The sequence below is a fragment of the Vipera ursinii genome, assembly GCF_947247035.1.
Source record: "Vipera ursinii genome assembly, chromosome: 3".
Classification (NCBI taxonomy): Eukaryota; Metazoa; Chordata; class Lepidosauria; order Squamata; family Viperidae; genus Vipera; species Vipera ursinii.
Window position 1 is genome coordinate 18,742,087 of NC_139516.1, and position 6,000 is coordinate 18,748,086.

Consider the following 6,000-nt stretch of genomic DNA (forward strand, 5'->3'; position numbering starts at 1 on the left):
ACCAAAAATCCTGGGTTGGGCTCTGTGATCACAGATGGGAATGTCACCTACAGTCCCCCAGTCATAATTTTTACACTTCTACTTTGCAACATGCATATTATGCATGAGTAATATAATAAGTAAATGTCCCAGAGGTAGATCCTTATACAGGTGGTCCTCATTTAGTGACCATTTGTAGTTATGACAACAATGAAAAAGTAACTGTACAACCAATCCTCACATTTAAGATTTTCACAGGTCTGTAAAGCATAAGGAAAGCTGAAGTAAGATCCTACGCCCAGTAGCAGTTACACTTGGCAACCACTTCACTTAACAACTGAGTTGCTATTCCCATTTGTGGTTACTAAACAAAGACCACCTGTATATTAGATACTAAAGCCAATGATGTCTTACTAATGTAAATCCAAGGGGAGGAAATTGTCTGCCCAATAATTCCATTTCTGGAGCAGATTAGAAAGGGTATTTTAATAAGCCTCCAAAGACTATGTCAGATCAGAAGAGCAACACAACACATCCGGCATAGCCTAATTAGGTACAGAAAACTAAGATTGAGGATTAGGGTTGGATTAAAACTCAGGCCTGAGCATTTAAAATGGAACAGTCCAAGGGGGGGGGGTGTTTCATTTTCCTTGGAACATTTAAACTTGTGTTTGAGAGTATTCCAAATCTCTCTGTTAATTGTGATCCTGGTTGTTTGCCATCACCGAATTAAATATGTATTTCTAAGCTTTTCAAATGTAGAGCAGAAAACCCTTCCCCTCTCTCCTGTGTTGGAAGTATAAATCCCCATGTCAAATTATTTGTGATGCTAATGTTTTGTACTTGTCCTTTTGTCAACTGAGATGCGCATATTCTTGATCAAAGAGAAATATACATGCAAATTGAGTAATTGTCATGTGCAGTTCCATGTTGCAGATGTGTAAGAACTTTTAAAAAGGGAATGGTTTAAAACAAGTTAACAATAAATTTTAAGGAACTTCATACCTATTTGGGCAGTGTGAATTGATATTGTCCTCATCAAATCACGAAACTTCTTTGTATCTGTGCTGCATTCAGAAGCGAACATGAATTTAGCACGACCATCATTACTGGTTGATTATGGTCATGAAGAAGAATCCCCTTCTTTACAACAGCATTACAACAATTTACAACCAGTATTAGATAAGCACACATGTGCAGTGGATGAAATAAAAATAGGCACGTAATAGTAAGGCTGAAAGGCTCAGAGGGAATGCTCTAATCAGGCTGAAACTAGAGTAGTTAGGAGGAATTCACATAAGGAAAGGCATCCCAAGAGAAGAGTTGAATGGAGCTAGGTAACTGGACTCAAAGCTATCCAATTCTTCCACTGTGTAGTCCTCTAGGCACCTGCCATGTTTAATCAGGAATTTTCAACCTATTTTAAAATTTGTATGGAATCATTTTTAAAATTGAAATTATTCCACACGGTTGCTTTAGAAATACATTTTAATTTTTTAAAAAAAGAAATACTAACCTATATAGTAGAAAATAAAACCTGCCATTCAGTTGTGTCCCATCCTTAGAGATTGCCTGAACAAATGCCTGCAGTTTTTTTGGTAAGGTTTACCATTGTCTTTTTCTTAGGGCTGAGAGAAAGTGACTGGCCCAAGGTCACCCAGCTGGCTTTGTGCCTAAGGTGGGACTAAACCTCACAATCTCCTGGTTTCTATCCAGTTGCCTAAACCACTACAGCAGGGGTGTCAAACTGCCGGCCCTTGGGCTGGATGCGTCATGGCAAAACTGCACCCATCCCATTGCTGGCAATGGAAGAAAAGTTGTGACGTTGCGAGTTTGACACCCCTGCACTACAGCAAACTGGCTCTGACTAGAAACTTAACTCGGGTGTAGCTAATGGTCAGGTGTTGCTGATCAAGCCAATGACTGAATTTGGAAAAACTAAGGAAGATCAGATCTAGTTAATAACTGCATGAGGGACAACCGGGAATTACCAGAGCTGTAAATAAAGAGTAGGATATAACATCTCATTGCCAACAACACAACATGAAATCATCAAGAATCAAGTTTGATGAGAAAGAGACTTGACTTTAAAATGGCAAAGAAACAACTGATATTTTGTTCATTAGTTTTTGACTAGCACCATCACCCTATGTACAATTATTTAACTCCTTGGGCATCATTTTTAATACCAGATCCTAACTATTTGGTCATTAACTAAAGTGTTTATCATTTTATGATGATAAAATGAAGCCTTTAAAACAGGTTGATAATGCAATGTCAAAATGGCAATAGAGGTCTCTTGCTCAAGGCGGGCCTACATGTGTCAAGTCCATTTCTTGGGAAAGAAGGAAGCCTAATATTAAATTTAAGTGATAAGGAGAGAATCGGCAGAACTGAATTAGAAAAAGCGGACAGGGTGAAACCTTAACATACACACAAACAGAGAAAGAGAGAGAAACATGCAGGCTTGCAGACAATATGAGCCAGAATATTTTATTGCGTGAAATAAAATACAAACGTTCTCCTAGTAGAGTCTGCATTGAATCTATACACAGATATACATTTAAAACCAAAACATGTGAAACACCTTTTTAAAAAAAAATAAATATTCTAAAACTAACATCTTCAATCCATGGTTTTCTGTTAAAAAAGAATGAAAAGAGTTGTAAGTATAAAGGTCACAATCAAAGAGGATGGAATCCTTTAGACAGCAGCAAAAAACCCCGAAACAGTTGAGTTGGAATTACGTTGCAGAGCCATCAATCATCATTTCCATACCGGTGTGGATTGGTCTTAACATTAGTGTGATGCTTCCTTCCTGAATTTCCCTAGAGTGCAAAGCTTTCAGGATTTAGCCACTAGATGGAGCCTGGGTATTATGGGAGTCTTCTCAAACGTGTGTTTTCTAGAACCAGTTAGTCCCAGAGTACCTAACTGTCCTTCAGTCAAAATTATAAAAGCAGCTATATTTAGTTCAAGGGCTGCTGCAGTGTTTTGGATCTAGCACAGGCTTGTTTTTTTCCAAATTCAGTCATTTTTCAGCATAGGCAGTCCTCCATCTAAAACCATTCATTTAGTGACTGCTCAAAGCTACAGCAGCATTGAAAAAGTTACTTGCGATCAGTCTTCACACGTAACAACCATTGCAGCAGCCCAACAATCACATGATCATCATTCGGGCATTTGGCAACCAGCATATATATATGATAGTTGCGGCATCCTAGTCAGGTTCCAAAAACCAAAGTCAACGGGGGAAGCTGGATTTGCTCACCTATTGTGTGATTCACTTAACGACTATGGCAGACAAGGTCATACAATCAGGCGCAGCTCATTTAAGAACTGTCTTGCTTAGCAGTGGAAATTCTGTTCCCAACTGTGGCCATGAGTCAGTGTGTAATGAAAAGGTCTCTGTTAGCCAGGGGTCTTCAAAGTTGGCAACTTTAAGGCTTGTGGACTTCACCTCCCAGAATTCCTCAGCCAGGCTGGCTGAGGAATTCTGGGAGTTGAAGTCCACAAGCCTTAAAGTTGCCAACTTTGAAGACCCCTGCTGTTAGCAAAAATGAAAGGGGGAAAATCTGTTCCCAATGAACGCTAGGAATTCTGGGAGTTGAAATACACACCTCTTAAAGTTGCTGATCTACTCTATACTACATTAACCTCACAAATTTCCGTGTCTGGCATCACATTACATGTGGAATCAAAACAGTTGTGTTTTAGTTTGATGTGTGAATGTAGCCTTTCAATGTAATCTTCAGAAGGTGCTAGTAAAAAAAAAAGTGAAGAAAGGCATATACCCTACTAGGAGCTATTTGAAGAAAAAACGAACTATAAGTATAACGAGCTTGGTATAGTTACCAGAACTGGATTTTAAGGAACTTTTGGAGGGGTCCGTCGTAATTTTGAATGGTTGCTAAGCGACTGTATACAAAACTGGCTCTTGCAACTTAGGTAGCTGATGGAAAAAGGGATCTAGAATTAGGATATTTTAAAAGGGACAAAAGAATTCATAAGTCTGTGCTGTCATAAAAGGATTTTCACAAGTACTAAATCTTGGCAATCAGTTCAATAGATAAGCATTTGTTTTGGTTTTGCTACTCTTTATAATAAAACTCATTCATTCAAATGGTTAGTTATTAAAGTCGTATTTGTTGTATTTGTCATCAATAAAGTTAGTTTTCTTCTGTTACATTCAGGGGTGATTCTACTTTTTGTCTTCATGAGGGAAAGAAGGATGCACTAGGTATAGTAGCCAAAGCAGCAGAATTGATTTCCCACAACATTCAAGACACCAATGTTTCTAAATTTCAGCAACTTTTAGGATGCACAGATTCAGCTCTGAGAATTCCCTGACCTCCTGGGGAATTTTGGGAACTGAAGTTACAAGTTGCTAAGGTTGAGAAACACTCCTCAAAAATCCTATTTAGTCCCCCTCCTCTAAAAACAAACAAACACACACACACACACAGAGAGAGAGAGAGGGGGGGGGGGCGGAGGGAGAGACAGAGAAACAAAAAGTCTAGAACATTCTTGGAAAATAAAATGATTGCCAGATTGTAATAAACTGGGTTGATTATCGAAAATGAAACGTCCCATTGCACACAGTAAGAGAGAAATGAGCAACAATAACAACGAGCAAGGAGGAAAACCCAGCAAGAAATATTCACCTCCCGTGCTATTTATTTCAGAACAAATGGGACTAAATTTAGTTGCTCAATTCAGTTTTTTGTTTGTTCCGAAGCAAGGGGATTCCTCCGGAACTAACATTAGAAATCAGTCTGGGTCTGTCCAGCCCAATCAGCGCTGTCTGCTCTGGCAGTGAGGCAAGCAGTTCTTTAGCCAAAGCCCTGAATGTGCCACAGGTTGAACATGAAACTATTTCCACATAATCCATACGTTGTGCGACCGATTAGCCATCCCTTCCTTATAACAAATGTTTGTAGTTTTTCAATATTTCGTCAGTCCTACCAGTCATTTCCCAAAATAATTCTCATTGCTTATCCCCAGCCCCAGCCCCAGACCTGAGTACCTGTAACCATTGCAACTATTGACTCAGGAGAAGATTGGAGAATTGAATGTGTTGAGAGCAGAGGCATACATTTCATAATTACAGTAAGTCCTTTTCCTCCAAATGTTCCTAATTTCCCATTTGCAAATGAGTTACATAAGTTTTGTGCAGTGAGCCATTATGATAAAAAGCTGTCCTGAATTAATGGTGAAATGTAATTAAAAGCTAGAAATAGTTTTGGAGAGACATGGGGAATTTCTACAATAGTTTTTCACACAAACATTGTATAATGTTAAAAATGTCATAGATTTCCGCTGGATTACAGTTCATTTTTCATGTGGCTGTGGGTTGTAGAAAACTTTTTTTGGAGGGAAAAAAAAAGCTCTGCCGAGTTGTCAGTGCTTTTGGAGCTCACCCATGGTGGGCTAAGATTCCAGATTTGAATTTGAATTTGAATTACACCTTAAATCTTTAATTCTCCTCATAATAAATTAAGGCTGTTCTGTGGGACACACCATATTTGAATGATTGCGAGTGGAGTTGTAGAGACACATAAGGGGAAAAACATCTTAATAGAACAACTAGAGGACTATGGTAATAAATAAGCTGATATCCAGATTTCTTTCCACATGTAGAAGTTGAGAAGACTGACATCTGAAACTAATTTCACTAAGGGCTTGTCCACATGCTCCACTTGCTGTGTCACAAAGACATTCCTCTAACCCTTTGTAGACATTGTGTCTTTGTGACCTTGCTTCCAGCTCACTGTAACCCAACATAAGACCTCCCATGAGGACAATCAAGGATGCATGGAGATGGAGAAGCCTTGTGATGATGTAGTCTGGATTGGTGACCTGTTCATCTCTAATTGACCCAGTAGGTCAACTCTGGGAATGCCCCCCTGTCATCTAATCACTAGTCAATGCACCTCTTCTTCAATGTTTCTTCAGATGCAAGGGAAGGATCAGAGCCCCAGCTTCACTGTCTGCTTTAATCAGACAGATATGTATGTATGT